We start from the raw sequence: 20,249 nt of genomic DNA on the forward strand, positions 1-20,249 counted from the left end.
GGACTAATTACCCAAGTTCAAAATCAAGTTCCCTCCCTGTCATCAATTTAACTTGATGTATCTCAGAGCCTAACTGAAACCATCTATTGATGTTAGCAACAATATCATTGCAGATTTAACACCCCTCTTGACAATCGAGTCGTCAACACGTTCCATACATGATTCACGGAACCTGAATGCAGAGTTCAAATGCTGCGTTGTCTTCCGATCACTGTCTAACTCTATACAGGTGAAAGTCTTTGGTGGGGCCTAGAGTGTGTAGCAAAAAGAATCTCAGCTGTCAGGGCAGGAATCTAAGCAATTTCGTGTACCTCTGCTGAAGCCAGACGGGATGCAAGTACCATGCAGAAACAGAAGTGCAAGTTGAAGCAACTTTAATTCACTGAGTATATACATGGGTGTTTGATACTGTTATGGGATGTGTCTGATAGGGTATTCAGGACTCTTAGGGGGGAGGGAGATAAACCACAAGTTATTGTACATGTGGGGACACACGACATAGGGAGGATAGGGGAAGGGGATATTAGGCAGGGATTTATGGAGTTGGGGTGGAAACTAAAGGCCAAGACTGACAGAGTGGTTATCTCTGGACTCTTGCCTGTACCACGGGATAGTTTAGAGAGGAATAGGGAGAGGGAAGGTTTGAATTCATGGCTGAGGGGATGGTGCAGGAGGGAGGGGTTCAGGTACTTAAGCAATTGGGGCTCGTACTGGGGAAGGTGTGACCTCTATGAGAAGGATGGTCTACACCTTAATCAGAAGGGGACCAATATCCTGGGGGGTAAATTTGCTAAGGCCATGCAGGGAGGTTTAAACTGATTCGGGGGGGGGGAGGGATCCTGAGTAGTGGGGCTGAAAGTGAGGGATGCATGGATGGGGACTGCAATGCACGGCATTGCAGAGGTGGGGTGGAGCAGGGTTTGAAATGTGTATACTTCAATGCCAGGAGTATTCGCAATAAAGTGGGTGAACTTGCAGCGTGGATCAGTACCTGGGACTTCGATGTTGTGGCTATTTCAGAGACATGGATAGAGCAGGGGCAGGAATGGATGCTGCAGGTCCCGGGGTTCAAATGTTTTAGTCGAAGTAGGGAAGGAGGTAGAAGAGGGGGAGGGGTAGCATTATTGGTCAGAGATTGTATCACAGTGTCAGAGAGGAGGTTTGATGAGGACTTATCTGTTGAGGTAGTATGGGCGGAGATTAGAAATAGGAGAGGAGAGGTCACCCTGTTGGGAGTCTTTTATAGACCTCCTAAAAGTTCTAGAGAGGTTGAGGAAAGGATTGCGGAGTCAATCCTGCTTAGGAGTGAAAGTAATAGGGCAATTGTTATGGGGGATTTTAACTTGACTAATATTGACTGGAATTGTTATAGCTCTAGCTCGTTAGAGGGGTCAGTTTTTGTTCAAAGCGTGCAGGAAGGTTTTTTGACTCAGTATGTAGACAGGCCAACTAGAGGTGAGGCTATATTGGATCTGGTGCTGGGAAATGAGCCAGACCAGGTGCTAGACTTGGAAGTTGGTGTGCATTTTGGTGATAGTGACCACAATTCGGTTACGTTCACCTTAGTGATGGAAAGGGATAGGCATGAACCTCGGGCCAGTGGTTTTAGCTGGGGGAAGGGTAATTATGAGGCTATTAGGAGAGAATTAGGAAACATAGGTTGGACTAGGAGATTACAGGGACTGGGAACGTCCGACATGTGGAGTTTTTTCAAGGAGCAGCTACTGCGAGTCTGTGATAGGTATGTCCCTGTCAGGCAAGGAGGAATTGGTAGGGCTAGGGAACCGTGGTGCACCAAAAAAGTTTCTTTGTTGGTTAAAAAGAAAAAGGAGGCTTATGTTCGGATGAGACGTGAGCACTCGGGTAGTGCACTAGAAAGCTTTAGATTGGCTAAGAGGGAGTTGAAGAGCGAGCTTAGAAGGGCTAAAAGGGGACATGAGAAGACTTTGGCGGATAGGGTTAAAGAGAATCCTAAGGCGTTCTATAGGTATGTCAAGAACAGAAGGTTGGTTAGGGCAAGTTTAGGGCCAGTTATAGATGGCAGAGGGAAGTTATGTGTGGAACCGGAGGAGATTGGTGAAGCATTGAACCAATATTTCTCTTCGGTGTTCACGCAAGGGGACATGAATATAGCTGAGGAGGACACTGGGTTGCAGGGGAGTAGAATAGACAGTATTACAGTTGATAAGGAGGATGTGCAGGATATTCTGGAGGGTCTGAAAATAGATAAATCCCCTGGTCCGGATGGGATTTATCCAAGGATTCTCTGGGAGGCAAGAGAAGTGATTGCAGAGCCTCTGGCTCTGATCTTCAGGTCGTCGTTGGCCTCTGGTATAGTACCAGAAGATTGGAGGTTAGCGAATGTTGTCCCATTGTTTAAGAAGGGGAACAGAGACTTCCCCGGGAATTATAGACCGGTGAGTCTCACTTCTGTTGTCGGCAAGATGTTGGAAAAAATTATAAGGGATAGGATTTATAGTTATTTGGAGAGTAATGAATTGATAGGTGATAGTCAGCATGGTTTTGTGGCAGGTAGGTCGTGCCTTACTAACCTTATTGAGTTTTTTGAGAAAGTGACCAAGGAGGTGGATGGGGGCAAGGCAGTGGACGTGGTATATATGGATTTTAGTAAGGCGTTTGATAAGGTTCACCATGGTAGGCTTCTGCAGAAAATGCAGATGTATGGGATTGGGGGTGATCTAGGAAATTGGATCAGGAATTGGCTAGCGGATAGGAAACAGAGGGTGGTGGTTGATAGTAAATATTCATCATGGAGTGCGGTTACAAGTGGTGTACCTCAGGGATCTGTTTTGGGGCCACTGCTGTTTGTAATATTTATTAATGATCTGGATGAGGGTATAGTTGGGTGGATTAGCAAATTTGCTGATGACACCAAAGTCGGTGGTGTGGTAGACAGTGAGGAAGGGTGTCGTAGTTTGCAGGAAGACTTAGACAGGTTGCAAAGTTGGGCCGAGAGGTGGCGGATGGAGTTTAATGCGGAGAAGTGTGAGGTAATTCACTTTGGTAGGAATAACAGATGTGTTGAGTATAGGGCTAACGGGAGGACTTTGAATAGTGTGGAGGAGCAGAGGGATCTAGGTGTATGTGTGCATAGATCCCTGAAAGTTGGGAATCAAGTAGATAAGGTTGTTAAGAAGGCATATGGTGTCTTGGCGTTTATTGGTAGGGGGATTGAATTTAGGAGTCGTAGCGTTATGTTGCAACTGTACACAACTCTGGTGCGGCCGCACTTGGAGTACTGTGTGCAGTTCTGGTCCCCACATTACAGGAAGGATGTGGAGGCTTTGGAGAGGGTGCAGAGGAGGTTTACCAGGATGTTGCCTGGTATGGAGGGGAGATCCTATGAGGAGAGGCTGAGGGATTTGGGATTGTTTTCGCTGGAAAGGCGGCGGCTAAGAGGGGATCTTATTGAAACATATAAGATGATTAGAGGTTTAGATAGGGTGGATAGTGATAGCCTTTTTCCTCTGATGGAGAAATCCAGCACGAGGGGGCATGGCTTTAAATTGAGGGGGGGTAGTTATAGAACCGATGTCAGGGGTAGGTTCTTTACCCAGAGGGTGGTGAGGGATTGGAATGCCCTGCCAGCATCAGTAGTAAATGCGCCTAGTTTGGGGGCGTTTAAGAGATCCGTAGATAGGTTCATGGACGAAAAGAAATTGGTTTAGGTTGGAGGGTCACAGTTTTTTTTTAACTGGTCGGTGCAACATCGTGGGCCGAAGGGCCTGTTCTGCGCTGTAATGTTCTATGTTCTATGTTCTATGTTCTATGTTATATTATCAAGTTTCCATTTTGTATAATGCTACATAACATTTATTGGTTAGCACCACTGTTTTGTTCAAAGACCAGCTAACTGTTTCGCTTGTTTCATGATGAATGTTTGGCTGTTTGGGTCAAAAGGTTGGCTTTTGTGCTGTATGTTCAATCATACATGATCGTATCCTCTGGGTGGGAGTGCAATACGTGGATATATTGGTGAAGGATTTTTAAACGTGTGGGGAGATGGGAGAAATGCAAGTATCTGGTCTGGCTATGGATGTTTCATCCTCACATACTTCCTCCTCTTTAATGTTCTTCTATGTGAAATTCATAGAATCATAGAAACCCTACAGTGCAGAAAGAGGCCATTCGGCCCATCGAGTATGCACTGACCGCAATCCCACCCAAGCCTTACCCCCATATCCCTACATATTTTACCTGCTAATCCCTCTAACCTACGCATCTCAGGACACTAAGGGGCAATTTTAGCATGGCCAATCAACCTAACCCGCACATCTTTGGACTATGGGAGGAAACCGGAGCACCCGGAGGAAACCCACGCAGACACGAGGAGAATGTGCAAACTCCACACAGACAGTGACCCGAGCTGGGAATCGAACCCAGGTCCCTGGAGTTGTGAAGCAGCAGTGCTAACCACTGTGCTACCGTGCCGCCCCCGTGTACCGTAGAACGGGAGCAAATTGAGTGAAGAACACGTCCATCTTCCTCCACCTGCAATCTTCTTTGTTCAAAACAGTGCTTAAGATTCTGGGCCACCCTCAGTGGCAAGTACTGAAGGATATCTTCAGACCTATCAAGACCTGGTGCATTCCAATAGTTTGCCGTGTCGTTGCTTTTGTAGCTTTTAGTGTCTCATTTATAGGTTCCTAACAGATGTCATGAGCCAACTTTGAGAAGGTATCCCTAGTCTCCCTGCAAGTCACCCCTGAAGTCTACCTCCTGTAATGGAAAGGACTGGGGATGTTAGAGACCTGCAATATAAAACCATCAGAACACATTCCAGAGAATCAGGCTCAACTCTGCATGTATCTCTCCTTGTGGTTACACCAACTACACATTGATGGGAAAATAACTCTTGTGGCTTGCAAAGCCTCTTGGGTGCAGTTTTGGTTTCGGATTGCCACATGTGTAATTAATGGGTCCCTGTATGTGGGTGAATCCATCCCCTAAAGAAATTAAGGAAGACATCCCCTACGGACAAGCCCTCCGTACACACAGGATCTGCTCGGATGAGGAGGATCGCAACAGACACCTACAGATGCTGAAAGATGCCCTCATAAGAACAGGATATGGCGCTCGACTCATGATTGACAGTTCCGACATGCCACAGTGAAAAACCACACCGACCTCCTCAGAAGACAAACATGGGACACGACGGACAGAGTACCCTTCGTCGTCCAGTACTTCCCCGGAGCGGAGGAGCTACGACATCTTCTCCGGAGCCTTCAACATGTCATTGATGAAGATGAACATCTCGCCAAGGCCATCCCCACACCCCTACTTCTTGCCTTCAAATAACCGCACAACCTCAAACAGACCATTGTCCGCAGCAAACTACCCAGCCTTCAGGAGAATAATGACCACAGTACCACACAACCCTGCCACAGTAACCTCTGCAAGAAGTGCCGGATCATCGACACGGATGCCATCATCTCACGTGAGAACACCATCCACCAGATACATACTCTTGCGACTCGGCCAATGTTGTCTACCTGATACACTGCAGGAAAGGATGTCCCGAGACATGGTACATTGGGGAGACCATGCAGACGCTATGACAATGAATGAATGAACACCGCTCGACAATCACCAGGCAGGAGTGTTCCCTTCCAGTCGGGGAACACTTCAGCAGTCACGGGCATTCAGCCTCTGATCTTCAGGTAAGCGTTCTCCAAGGCGGCCTTCATGACACACGACAACGCAGAATCGCTGAGCAGAAACTGATAGCCAAGTTCCGCACACATGAGGACGGCCTCAACCGGGATCTTGGATTCATGTCACACCATCTGTAACCCCCACGACTTGCCTGGGCTTGCAAAATCTCACTAACTGTCCTGGCTGGAGACAATACACATCTCTTTAACCTGTGCTTAACCCTCTCTCCACTTACATTGCCTGTACCTTTAAGACTTCTTTACCTGTAAAGACTCGCAATCCAACCATTATCTTGTAAATTGAGTTTGTGTCTGTATATGCCCTGTTTGTGAACACAAGTCCTCACTCACCTGAAGAAGGAGCTTGAGGCTCCGAAAGCTAGTGCTGCCAAATAAACCTGTTGGACTTTAACCTGGTGTTGTGAGACTTCTTACTGTGGGTGAATCCAGGCAGAGGGCCAGTCTATTCCAGCTATTGTCATCACAGCTTGTACAACTACCAGCCCTAGCAAACAAGTACAGCTGGGGAACTGAGTACATACTTGAGAGTTTGGTAAATGAGGGAGTTTAAAATGTTAATTTTGGTCTTGAAAAATCTAGCCTAGTCTGTGTGGTGAACCATAGTTGGTTACCACTATGAGTACTGAACCATAGATGGTCAGCACTATGGGTACTTGTAGATATGTTACTGTTGTCACTGTTGGGGTTAGGGTTGGGCTGTTCTACCTGTTGATATTGTTCTGTGGTACACTCCAGTTGGCTCCGCTTACCTGGAGGAGTATAAAGGTCACTGCACTGCCTGGTGACCCTTTAGTCTGGGATTGTATTGTATATAGTGTGCTCCATTCTTGTTAGTAATAAAAGCCTTTATTTCCCGGGTACGATCCAGCCTCCCGAGTGATTTAATCGCGCATCAATTTTATTACTAACAAAATTTTGGTAAAAAAAAACCATGGAGCAAATGTTGAAACCCGATCGGCTTACTTTAGATCCACGTGCGGCGGGAGCGTCAAACACTTTCGACCATTGGTTAAAGTGTTTTCAAGACTACATCGATGCCTCAACAGCCATTCAAAACGACGCCGATAGACTGCGGGTCCTCCACGCAAGGGTAAGCGACACCGTATACTCATCAATCCGCGATGCCCAAGACTACAAAGGGGCCATCGAACTACTTAAGAAACGGTACAACAAACCGCCAAACGGGATCCATGCTCGACACCTTCTAGCCACTCGACGGCGGCAGCCCGGCGAAATGACAGGACAGTACCTGCGCGAACTTCAGCAGCTAGCCAGAGCCTGCAACTGCAAGCCAGTGTCGGCGGCCCAGTATACGAACGACTTGATCCGAGATGCGTTCGTGGCGGGAATCGGCTCATCGTATATTCGCCTTAGGCTGCTAGAGCAAGGTAACCTAGACCTCGCTAAGACGGTGGAATTGGCTGACACGATGGAAACGGCCTCCAGAAGTCTAGAAACTTACCCCACCGACCACGTGGGAACATCGTGGCAAGTACAGCCACCGACTCAACTTTACCCAGCGGCTCCGAAAACCTGCGCGATTGTGCTTTCAACCTCGGACCTGACGACGGCGGCAGCTCCAGGAGGCCCGCGGTGCTATTTCTGTGGATTGGCGAAACACCCTCGGCAGCGATGTCCAGCTAGAACGGTATTTTGCTCCGCGTGTGGGAAGAAAGGGCATTATGCCAAAGTCTGCAGGGCCAAACCACCCTCCAAGCATAGCAGCGCAGCGTGTGATTCTCCAGAGCCTGTCTCCTTGTCTCCAGCTTCTTCGAGGTCTTCCACCACGTGCGATTCCAGAGCGCCGCCATTCCTGACGACGGAGACGCAAGACACGTGCGACCTGCAGGGGCCGCCACTTTTAGCGCCACCGACCACGTGCGATCCATGGGCGCAGCCATTTTGGTTGGCACCGACCGCAGACGACCAGCAGGGGTCATCACCATCAACCATCTCAGCTGCCTGCAGTTGCACTCAAGACTCAACGGTGGCGTCAATCATCCTGGACCAGGCCAAGCCTCACAGACTCGACAAGTCCATGATGGGCATAGAGGTAAATGGACACCTAATTCATTGTTTGTTTGACAGCGGGAGCACGGAGAGTTTCATTCACCCTGACACCGTGAAACGGTGCGGTCTCCGAGTACGGACTGTCAGACAGACAATTTCGATGGCGTCGAGGTCCCGGTCTGTTACCGTGCTAGGGAGCTGCGTGGACAACCTAACGGTGCGGGGCACAGTTTATGAGAACTTCAGGCTCCTCGTGTTACCGCACCTTTGCACTCCAATACTCCTGGGATTAGACTTTATGGTCCACCTGAGGAGTGTAACCCTGCAGTACGATGGGCCACTCCCTCCACTTTCAGTGGGAGCACAGCAGCCTCCAAATTGCCCAGTGCGCTCCACGTGTAGCCTCTCGACACTCAGAATCACCCCACCATCCTTATTCGAGAATCTCGTGCCAGGCTGCAAGCCCATCGCAACCAAGAGCAGGCGTTACAGCGCTGAGGATCGGATCTTTATTCGATCTGAAGTTCAGCGGCTCCTCAGGGAAGGGATCATTCAACCTAGCACTAGTCCATGGAGAGCGCATGTCGTGGTGGTTAAAACTGGAGACAAACCCTGGATGGTCATAGACTATAGTCAGACCATTAATAGATACACGCAGCTGGATGCGTATCCTCTCCCGCGCATATCTGACATGGTCAACCAGATTGCGCAGTACCGGGTGTTCTCCACCATTGACTTGAAGTCAGCTTACCACCAGCTCCCCATTCACCCAGAGGATCGAAAATATACGGCCTTTGCGGCGGATGGTCGTCTTTACCACTTTTTGAGGGTTCCCTTTGGCGCCACGAATGGGGTCTCGGTCTTCCAGCGTGCAATGGACCGAATGGTGGACTAGAACGGGCTGCGGGCTACCTTCCCGTACCTGGATAACGTCACTATCTGCGGCCATGACCAGCAGGACCACGATGCCAACCTCCTTAGATTTTTACGCACTGCGTCTCGCCTGAATCTGACCTACAACAGGGAGAAGTGCGTATTTCGCAAGCGCCGCCTAGCAATTCTTGGATACGTGGTGGAAAACGGGGTCCTTGGCCCTGATCCAGACCGTATGCGTCCCCTCCTTGAACTTTCCCTGCCCACTAGTATCAAAGCACTGAGAAGATGCTTAGGTTTCTTTTCATACTATGCACAGTGGGTTCCCAATTATGTGGACAAAGCCCGTCCGCTCATAAAGTCTACCTCTTTTCCCCTAGCAGCAGAGGCTCGCTTAGCCTTTGAAGGGATAAAAGCCGACATCGCGAAAGCCACGATGCACGCTGTTGATGAGTCCATCCCCTTTCAGGTGGAGAGTGATGCATCTGATTTCGCCCTGGCTGCCACACTTAACCAGGCGGGCAGGCCCGTCACCTTTTTCTCTCGCACCCTCCAAGGCCCTGAAATTCGGCACTCCGCGGTGGAAAAAGAGGCTCAGGGCATTGTGGAGGCCGTCCGGCATTGGCGCCATTACTTGGCGGGAAAATGATTCACTCTGCTCACGGACCAGTGGTCCGTGGCGTTCATGTTCAACAACACGTTACGGGGTAAGATCAAAAATGATAAAATCTTGAGGTGGAGAATCGAACTCTCCACCTACAACTATGATATCATGTACCGTCCGGGGAAGCTCAATGAGCCCCCAGACGCCCTGTCGTGTGGAACATGTGCAAGTGTGCAGGAGGATCGATTACAGGCCCTCCACAATGACCTCTGCCATCCGGGGATCACTCGGCTCTTCCATTTCGTAAAGGCCCGGAATCTACCCTACTCAGTGGATGATGTCAGGTCCATAACCCGAAGCTGCCAGGTATGTGCTGAATGCAAACCGCACTTCTACCGACCTGACAGGGCACACCTCATTAAGGCCACTCGCCCTTTTGAAAGACTGAGTGTGGACTTCAAGGGCCCCCTCCCTTCGACAGATCGGAACGTGTACTTCCTCAACGTGATTGACGAGTACTCATGATTCCCTTTTGCCATTCCCTGTTCAGACATGACCGCTGCCACGGTTATCAACGCATTACGGGATCTTTTCACCCTGTTCGGTTACCCCAGCTATATCCACAGTGATAGGGGCTCGTCATTTATGAGTGACGACTTGAGGCAATACCTGCTCTCAAAAGGGATTGCCTCAAGTAGAACTATGAGTTACAACCCCAGGGGTAAGGGACAGGTTGAACGAGAAAATGCTACAGTCTGGAAGGCTGTCTTACTGGCGTTGAGGTCTAAAGGTCTTCCAGTCTCCCGTTGGCAAGAGGTACTCTCTGATGCGCTCCATTCCATCCGGTCCCTCCTGTGTACGGCAACCAACGCTACTCCACATGAGAGGATGTTTTCCTTCCCTAGGAAGTCTTCCTCTGGGACCTCATTGCCGTCTTGGTTGACGTACTCAGGACCTGTCCTCCTGCGGCGGCATGTTAGGACCCGCAAGTCCGACCCTTTGGTTGAACAGGTCCATCTCCTCTACGCCAACCCTCAATATGCCTATGTGGCATATCCTGACGGGCGAGAGGACACGGTCTCTATTAGAGATCTGGCGCCTGCAGGGGACTTGGAAACCCCAGTCGCTCCCACACCCCTAGTTAGGGACCCCTTGACCCTTATCTCCCCTCCTGACATGGCGCGGGCAGTATCGGGACCACCACTTAATCCTCTTACTCCCGTGTACAGCTTGCCTGAGTCCAGGAGATTGTCGCCACCTCGAGGCGTGCTCGAGACCAGCAGATTGTCGCCACCTCGTGGTCCACCCGTCCGTGAGGAACTGGAGGAGTCACTGGACACCGCCTTGGAGAGAAGGTCACCACAGTCACCAGAACCGGCGTTACCGCCAGTGTTGAGGAGGTTGCAGAGACGGTGCGGTCCTCCAATACGACTGAACTTGTGAATATATGAACAGTTGTTCTGTTTTTTTTGCCCCGCCGGCCTTTATTTTAAAGGAGGGGTGAATGTGGTGAACCATAGTTGGTTACCACTATGAGTACTGAACCATAGATGGTCAGCACTATGGGTACTTGTAGATATGTTACTGTTGTCACTGTTGGGGTTAGGGTTGGGCTGTTCTACCTGTTGATATTGTTCTGTGGTACACTCCAGTTGGCTCCGCCTGCCTGGGGAAGTATAAAGGTCACTGCACTGCCTGGTGACCCTTTAGTCTGGGATTGTATTGTATATAGTGTGCTCCATTCTTGTTAGTAATAAAAGCCTTTATTTCCCGGGTACGATCCAGCCTCCCGAATGATTGAATCGCGTATCAGTCTGCAATTAGCAGTAATTGAAAAGTACTGTGCAAGCAGACTAAATTTCTTTCCTCCAGCCTTAGGCAGGTAAAAGAGCTGAGTTGTTAATTGACTATCTGGTTGATGGTTGCTCCAATTCAGTTTATTATAAATTAAGGATTCTTTAGTGCAGCTTGGGAAAACAAGTGAAGATGAAGAACTGAGTGCATGTCTGAGAGTTTGGTGAGGGGAAGATGGTGTTCATTAACTTTTGCTTTTTCTACTGATGTCATCCTGTAGGAATTGATTCTTACTCCACTTACCATCTGGTAAGTGGTTAGGTCTGTTCCAGTCCTAAGGCTTAAAACAGTGTACAAAGTAAATAAAATATATATGAAAGCAACAAAACTAGGTGAATGTTATAATTAAGAAATTAGTTAAAACACATTCAGGATGGCAGGGCAGGTGATGTCAAGGCTGCAGAATGTGGGAGCTGCTGGATGCTGGTGTGACCCAGAGCAAATACATATGCCCTAAGTATTTGTGGCTCAAGGAGCTTTAGCTCTGAGTCATTGAGGTGCAGACAGTGTGATGCATCAGATGGTCAAGTTATCTGGATGCTTTGTATCAGGAGGCAATCATACCACTTATGATTGGGTTTTCTGATTTGGTTAGTCAGGGACAGAAGGGTATGACTGTAAGTGAAACCAGAGGACAGGAATGTCAGCCTCTGAAATTGTATAACACATTTGAGGTTCTCACATCCTGAGTGGTGGATGGGTTGACTCACCATGGCACTGTGTTACAGGAAGCCATTCGGGGTGGGCGGTGGAGGGGAAGAAGAGAGAAATGGTGGTGTGGTCAGGGGGGTGCATGAAGTGGTGGTAGGAGGCAGAATAGTGAGAGGGTTGACACTGTTCTCTGCAGCAAAGAGAGAGGGTCCAAATGGCTGTGTTGCCAGCCCTATGCCAGGGTTCAGGTTATCTGCTCAGGGCAGTGGGAGGGGAGGATTTAGTTGTTGTAGTTCACATAGGTGGGAACTACATGGGTAGAACTAGGAGGAATGTTCTGCGTAGAGAGTCTGAGGAGCTAGGTACTAAATTAAAAAGCAGAACCTGAAAGGTTTACAATCTTGCATGCAAATTGGCATAACATGCATAAAATTAGAGATAAATATGTGGTTTAAAGATTGGTGTTGGAGAAATGGGTTCCAGTTTGTGGTACACTTGCACCAGTACTGGGGAAAGTGGGGCTGTGCTGTTGGAATGGTCTACATCTGGACTGTGCTAAAGCAGTGCTCTTATAAACCGTTTGGAGAAGTAGGGAAAGTTTTAAAAAAACTAAATGGTGGGGCAAGAGATGATATGTGGGCAGATGTGGTATATCGAAGAGTAGAGACAAAGGAAGAGAAGAAGGTATTAATGTGGGAACTGATAAACAGACCATGACCAGGAGAGAGACACTATCTCCTGGTCATGGCGGCACGGTAGCACAGTGGTTAGCACTGCTGCTTCACAGCTCCAGGGTCCTGGGTTCGATTCCTGGCTCGGGTCACTGTCTGTGTGGAGTTTGCACATTCTCCTCGTGTCTGCGTGGGTTTCCTCCGGGTGCTCCGGTTTCCTCCCACAGTCCAAAGATGTGCGGGTTAGGTTGATTGGCCAGGTTAAAAAAATTGCCCCTTAGAGTCCTGGGATGCGTAGGTTAGAGGGATTAGTGGGTAAAATATGTGGGGGTAGGGCCTGGGTGGGATTGTGGTCGGTGCAGACTCGATGGGCCGAATGGCCTCCTTCTGCACTGTAGGGTTTCTATGATTCTATGATTTCTATGATCCAAGTCTAGGAGTAAATGAACAGATCAGGTGAGAGGTTACAAAAATAATAAAGTAAAACTTGAGGCTCTGTATCTGAATGCATATAGCATTCAAAACAAAACAGATGAGAGAGTAATAAGTACGATCTAATAACCATTACAGAGACATGGCAACAGCCTGGCATGGATTGGGAGCTAAATATTAAAGGGTTTATGACTTTTAGGAAATGGTGCAGGGGTGGTTCTGTTAATTAAAGACAGCACAATAGAGAAAGACGACCTGAGTTCAGGTAATCAGACAATAGGCTATCAAAGAAGAAATAAGGAGTTTGTCAGAAAGGTATGTGGTTATCTTGGGCGATTTTAATGTACCTATGGCTTGAATAATTAGATGGGAAAAGACAGTGTAGATGATGAATTCATGGGATGTTTCCAGGATCACTTGTATCAGCACATTCTGGAGCCATCCAGGGAGCAGGTTATATTAGGCATGGTATTGTACAACAAGATAGGATTGATCAATGACCGCATAGTGAAGGTGCCCTGTGGTAGCAGTGATCATAATATGATTGTATTTTACATTCAATTTGAGGGTGACAAGAGTGGGTCTAAGACTAGTAGTCCCAACTTAAATAAGAGCAATTATGAGGGCATGAAAGTGATGTCCTAGGCGGAGCATTTACTATGGTTAGGGAAGATTTTAAATTAAAATGGTGGGGGATGGGAACCTATGCAAGGAGTCAGAGGAGGAGAAAACAAGGATATTAAAGGAGGTGGCAGCAGAGATAGCGGATACATTGGTTGTGATATTTCAAAATTCCTTGGGTTCTGGTATGGTCCCAGTGGGTTAGAAACGTGCCAATGTGACGCCCCTAATCAAAAGGGAGAGAGGCAAAAAGTAGGAAACTATCATAGAAATCATAGAAACCCTACAGTACAGAAAGAGGCCATTTGGCCCATCGAGTCTGCACCGACCACAATCCCACCCAGGCCCTACCCCCATATCCCTATAGGCCAGTTAGCTTGACCTCTGTTGGGGAATTTGCTGTAATCAATCATTAAGGAGGAGATGACTGAGCATTTGGAAAGACAAAGCTCAATCCACCATTGTGATCGTGGTTTTATGAAGGGGAAGTCATGCTTGACAAGCTTGCTTAAGTTCTTTGAGGACATAACCAGTAAGGTGGATAGTGGGGTGCCTATGGTATATCTAGACTTCCAGAAGACGTTTGACAAGGTGCTGCATAAAAGACTGATTTAGAAGGTGAGATTGCAGGGAATTGGGGATAGAGTACTAGATTGGATTGAGGATTGGCTGACTGACAGAAAACAGAGGGTCGAGATAAATGGGTTCTTGCCTAGCTGGCAAAATGTAACTAGCGGGGTGCCGCAGGGGTCAGTCCTTGGACCTCAACTGTTTAAATGATCTGCAAGCAGGGGCAGAGTGTAACATAGCAAAATTTGCGGATGATACTAAAATTGGTGGGAAAGCAGGCAGTGAAGAAGATGTGAAGATTCTACAGATGGATATAGATAGGCTAGGAGAGTGGACCAAAATTTGGCAGATGGAGTTTAATGTGGATAAGTGTGAGGTTATCCATTTTGTCAGAAAAATGGAAAGGCAAATTGTTACCTAAATGGAAAGCAGATTCAAAATGCATCCGGGCAGAGGGATCTATGAGAGTGTCTTGTGTTCATGAATCGCAGAAAGTCGGTATGCAGATGCAGCATGGAATAAAGACAAGTGGGATGTTGGCATTCATTGCAAAACGACTGGAGTATAAAATTAGAGAAGTGTTGTTGCAATTATATAGGGTGTTGGTGAGACCACATCTTGTGTCCAGTTTTGGTCGTCTTATTTGAAGAAGGATGTGGTGGCATTGGAGGCAGTTCAGAGGAGGCTCACTAGATGGATGAAGGGGTTGACATCAGAGGAGAGATCAAACAGTTTGCGTTTGTACTCGCTGGAGTTTAGAAGGATGAGGGGATGTGATTGAGGTATATAAAAATTTTAAAAGGGATTGATAAAATGAATGTAGATCAAATGCTTTCTCTTGTGGGGAAATCTAGAACAAAAGGTCACAGGTATAGGTTGAGAGACGGTAGATTTAAAACTGAGATGAGTGGAACTACTGCTTGCAGAGAGTGGTGAATTTGTAGAACTCGCTGCCCCATAGCAAGGTGGACACTGAATCATTGAATGGTTTCAAGAGGGAGATGGACATATTTCTAATTTGAAAAAAGGGATGTGGGGAGATGGATTTTAGACCAGGGAGAGATCAGCCATGACCTGATTGAATGGCAGAGCAGGCTGAAGGGTTGAATTTGCCTACTTCTGCTCCTAATTCCTATGTTCCTATAAGATAGAAAGGGAATAAGAAAAGTGATAGGCAGAGAAACCATAATTACAGATGTTCCTTTATTGTACACATCTCTAATTTACTATTTAATTACCACTACAATTTGGAGATCTACGTACAACCCCCAGTAATGTTTTTGCCCCTTGGTGTTTCTACCCAAACAGATTCCACATTGTCAAAGCTAATATCCTTCACCACTATTGCATAAATTTCCTCTTTAACCAGCAATGCTAATTCACCACACTTTCCTTTTTTCTGTCCTTCCTAAATACTGAATACTCCTGGATGTTCGGTTCCCACCCCTCGTCACCCTGCAGCCGTGCCTCCAAAATCCCGACTATATCACACCGGGATGAAGAATGTTAAAAAGACCAGCTTTAACGCTTTGTGCCTTACATTCACAAAGTGGATGAATTAATTATGCAAATAGATGTAAATGTGTATGATAGAAAGAGGATTTGGGAATAGTTAAGAATTCAGCAAAGGAGGACAAAGGTTTGATTTAAGAAAGGGAAAATAGATTACGATAGTAAGATTGCAGAGACCATAAAACTCACTGTAAAAGCTTCTATAGGAATGTGAAGAGAAAAAGATTGGTGGAGACAAATGAGGGCTCTTGCAGTTAGAAACCGGGGTATTTATAATGGGGAACAAAGACAGTGGCAGCATAGATTTACAAAAGGGAAATCATGCTTAAGTCTACTGGAATTCTTTGAGGATGTAACTAAGAGTTGATAGGGGTGGGTGGGGTGGTGTTGTTTGTAATATGATGCTATTGTGCCTTTAAGAAAGGTATTAAGCATATTCTCTGCAGTTATAAGTAGCCCTTTTTTAAAATTGTGGCACCGAGCTGCCTGAGTAGATGTCCTTTTATTGCTGCTAAAATGATGTGGGCATTTTATTTAGTTGTAATCTAGGCCTCATGCAATATCCTGGATTTTAACAAATCTTTTGAATTGTTGGGGGAAGGTTGACAGAGTTCGCTTAGGACAACTAGCAATAGCTTTTATGAATTACAAACAACCATGATATTGTATATACCTCAACAGTCACGAATACTGTTCCAATGCAAACACCCCTACAAACACACTTTTTGTTTGGAGAAAATCCAGATCTTTACTTTCAGTTTGGGCAGAATCTGTTGGACTCCAGACTGAAAACAGTGTTTGTGTCTCCCTGGTATTGGCAATGCTGCTTAGTTAGAAACTGTTTGGTCTGCAGATTGGGAGCAATCTTTCTTACTTGTCTGGAGTGAAAATTTTGCTGTTTGCTGGTTAAAAGCTAGAGCCAAGCAGTGCCTCTACCTCTACCTCTAGGGGAACAAAGACAGCTGGGAGCTCCAGGATGGGGAAGTCAAAGTTTCAATTCTCCAACCAAGGGACTAATTCACAGCAGGTGTTGCAAAGCTGCAAGATCCAGCATCATGTGAGCATACTTGCATCCCTGTTCCAGGCTTAGTACAGAAAGTATGTTTGTAGGGGTGTTTGTGTTGGAACAGTATTTGTGGGTTGTTCTGTTTTGCTTGTTTCTGATTCGTAAAAGTTAATGCTAATTATCATATATATTGACTGTATTCTTGAACAAACTTTGTTTGATAGAAGCTTCCTAGTGAGTTATTTGAATCATATTTGGAGTGAAACATCGTATGCTTACCCGTGCCAAATTCAAAGTGCAAAACTTGTGGTCTAGGCTGACTTCATAAAAACCTTGGAGTTTCTTGGATTATAACAGCAATTTATTTGGACTTTCAGAAGTCTTTTGACCAGGTCCCAGTAAAGTGCATGGGATTGGGGGTAGTGTATTGAGATGCATAGAAAATTGGTTGGCAGACAGGAAACAAAGAATAGGAATAAATGGTCTTTTTCCAAATGGCAGGCAGTGACTGTGGGTACTGCAAGGATCAGTGCAAGGACCCCAGCTATTCTCAATATATATTAGCGATTTAAATAAGGGAACTAAATCTCCAAATTTGCAGATGAGACAAAGCTGGGTGTGAGGGCGAGTTGTGAGGAGGTTGCAGAGATGCATCTGTGATTCAAGACAAATTGAGTGAGTGGGCAAATGCATGACAGCTGTAATATAATTGGATAAATACGAGGTTATCCACTTTGATAGCAAAAACAGGAAGGTGGATTGTTACCTGAATGGCTATAGATAGAGGGAAATGTGCAATGAGGCCTGCACATCTTTGTACACCAGTCACTTAAGATAAGCATGCAGGTGGTAAATAAGGCAAATGGTATGCTATCTCATGGAAACCTATAAAATTCTAACAGGATAGACAGGTTAGATACAGGAAGGATGTCCCAGATGGCGTGGAAATCCAGGACCAGGTCTGAGGATATGGGCTCAGTCATTTAGGACTGAGATGGTGAACCTATGGAATTCTCTGCCACAGAAAGCAGTTGAGGCCAAAACATTGTATGTTTTCAAGAAAGAGTTAGATAAAAGCTCTTGAGGCTAAAGGGATCAATTTTGTGGGGGGGGGGGGGGGGGGGTGGAAAGCAGAAACAGGTTACTGAGTGGGATGATCAGCCATGATCATAATGAATGGTGAACCAGCCTCAAAGGTCGAATGACCTACTCCTTTTCTCTGTTTCTAGAGTAGATTTTAGTGCAAGTAGACCGGCAGCTTAGATTAAGGGATAGGTCAATAGAGATGCAATAGCAGATATTTAAGGGGATATAGCAGAAGAGATACATTTCAACAAGAAAGAAACATTCCAAGGGGAGGATGCACCATCCATGGTTCACTAAAAAACTTATAGTATCAATCTTAAAGAAAAATGATATAATTGTGCAAAGATGGGTAGCATGTTAGAATATTGGACAGAGTATAGAAAATAGCAAGGAATGACTAAAATATTACTAAGGTGGGAAAGGTTTGAGTATGAGAAAAAGCTAGCTATAAATATAAAGACTGATTTGATTTATTATTGCCACTTGTATCATCATACAGTGAAAAGCATTGTTTCTTGCGTGCTGTACAGACAAAACATACCATTCATAGAGAAGGAAACAAGAGAATGCAGAATGTAGTATTAGAGTCATAGCTAGGGTGTAGAGAAAGATCAACTTAATGCAAGGTAAGTCCAATCAAAAGTCTGACAGCAGTGGGGAAGAAGCTGTTCTTGAGTCAGTTGGTACTTGACCTCAGACTTTTGTATCTTTTTCCCGAAGGTGGAAGAGAGAAGTCTGGGGTGCGTGGGGTCTTTAATTATGCTGGCTGCTTTGTCAAGACAGAGTCAATGGATGGGAGGCTGGTTTTGTGATGGATTGGGCTCCATTCATGACCTTTTGTAGATCCTTGCAGTCTTCGAGGGCTGAAGGGCCTGTTTCCTGTGCTGTACTGTTCTTTGTTCTTGGGCAGAGCAGGAGCCATACCAAGCTGTGATACAACCAGAAAGAATGCTTTCTATGGTGCATCTGTAAAAGTTGGTGAGAGCAGTAGCTGACATGCCAAATTTCCTTAATCTTCTGAGAAAGTAGAGGCGTAGGTGGGCTTTCTTAACTATAGTGTCGGGTTGGGGGGACCAGGACAGGTTGTTGGTGATCTGGACACCTAAAATCTTGAAGCTCGCAACCCTTTCTAGTTAGATATTAAAAAATGTAAGCATTGGTCCTATAGATAGTGAATCTGAGAGTTTAAAAATGGAAAATAAGGAAATGGCAGATGAATTGAACATGTATTTTGCATCCGTATTCACCATCGAGGATATAATAGCATCCCAGAAACGGCTGTAAATTGGGAATTGTAAAGAAGTGAGGAACTCATGAAAATTGCAATGACCAAGGAAGTGGAGCAAATTGTTGAAACTGTGCATTGACAAGTCCTTGCGTCCTGGTGGATTTTATCCTCGGGCCTTAAAAGAAATGACTAGTGCACAGGCCCCCAGTTTGGGAGGGCGCATGTGGGGAGGAGGGGGAGGATGCTGTGTTTGTGGGTTGGTCTGTGTGGGTGTTTTTGTCGTCTTTGCTATATCTTTTTGGTTTGGCCTCTTTCTCATGGTTGGTTCCCTGTGGCGGGTGGGACTGGGACCATGGGATTTGGCATCTGCCGATGTCAGCAGTTAGGGGGGAGACTCCCCAGTGAGGAGGGATACCAGGCTATTGTTAGGAATGTGGGATGCTGGCTATGAGGCCCTTGTGCTCCGACCTCGGAGCGATCAAGTTCACTAGCTGGAATGTCGGGATTAAATCACCAGGTTAAGCGTGGTAAGATATTTCAGCATCTTCAACAACTGGGTACCCAAATTGCATTCCTCCAAGTGACCCACCTCAGGCCAGTGGACTATTTTAGGCTCTGTAGAGGATGGGGGGGGGGCGGTCAATGCTTTCACTCAAACTTTTCACACCAAGGTGCAGGGGGTGGCAATCCTCATCCACAAGTCCTTACCCTTGGTAGCAGCCAATGTTATTTCTGACTCAAATGGCCGATATCTCATTGTCACGGGTAAATTATGTGGGACGCCCCTGGTGTTAGCTAATGCGTATGCCCCAAACTGGGACTGTGAAAACTTTTTCCGGTCATTTTTCATGCTACTTCCAGATTTGAATTCACATTGGTTGATACTGGGTGGAGATTTCATTTATTGGTTGAATCCTGCCCTGGTCCGCTCCTCCCCCAGGACCGCTGTATCTTCCAAGTTGGCAGAAATTATTAAATCATTTCTCATGGAATACGTGGTGTCGGACTCGTGGAGGTTTCTTAACCCAACTGGTAGGGAATTTTTTTTTTTCACCTGTCCACTGAATGTATTCATGTATAGATTACTTCTCGGTAGGTAATAATTTGCTCCCGGCTGTGTGTTCCTGCTCCTATGAAACCATTGTAATGTTGGATCATGCTCCCTTGATAATGGACTTGGTGGTGGGGTGGAAGGTGGGCCCCATTCACCTTGGATTTAATACTTGTTTGCTCTCTGGTGAATGTCAGATTTCTGTTAATCTAGATTAATGATTTCTTAGAGTGTAATGATACTCTGGGAGTCTTGGCAGCTACCTTATTGGAGACATTGAAGGCTTAGTTAAGGAGCCAGATCATATCTCATTCAGCTTGTGAGGTAGGAGGTTATCGGAATTGCTGGAGCATATCGCCCAAGTTGATGCCACGTATGCTGTGG

Source organism: Mustelus asterias, chromosome 16 (genome assembly GCF_964213995.1).
Source record: "Mustelus asterias chromosome 16, sMusAst1.hap1.1, whole genome shotgun sequence".
Taxonomy (NCBI): Eukaryota; Metazoa; Chordata; class Chondrichthyes; order Carcharhiniformes; family Triakidae; genus Mustelus; species Mustelus asterias.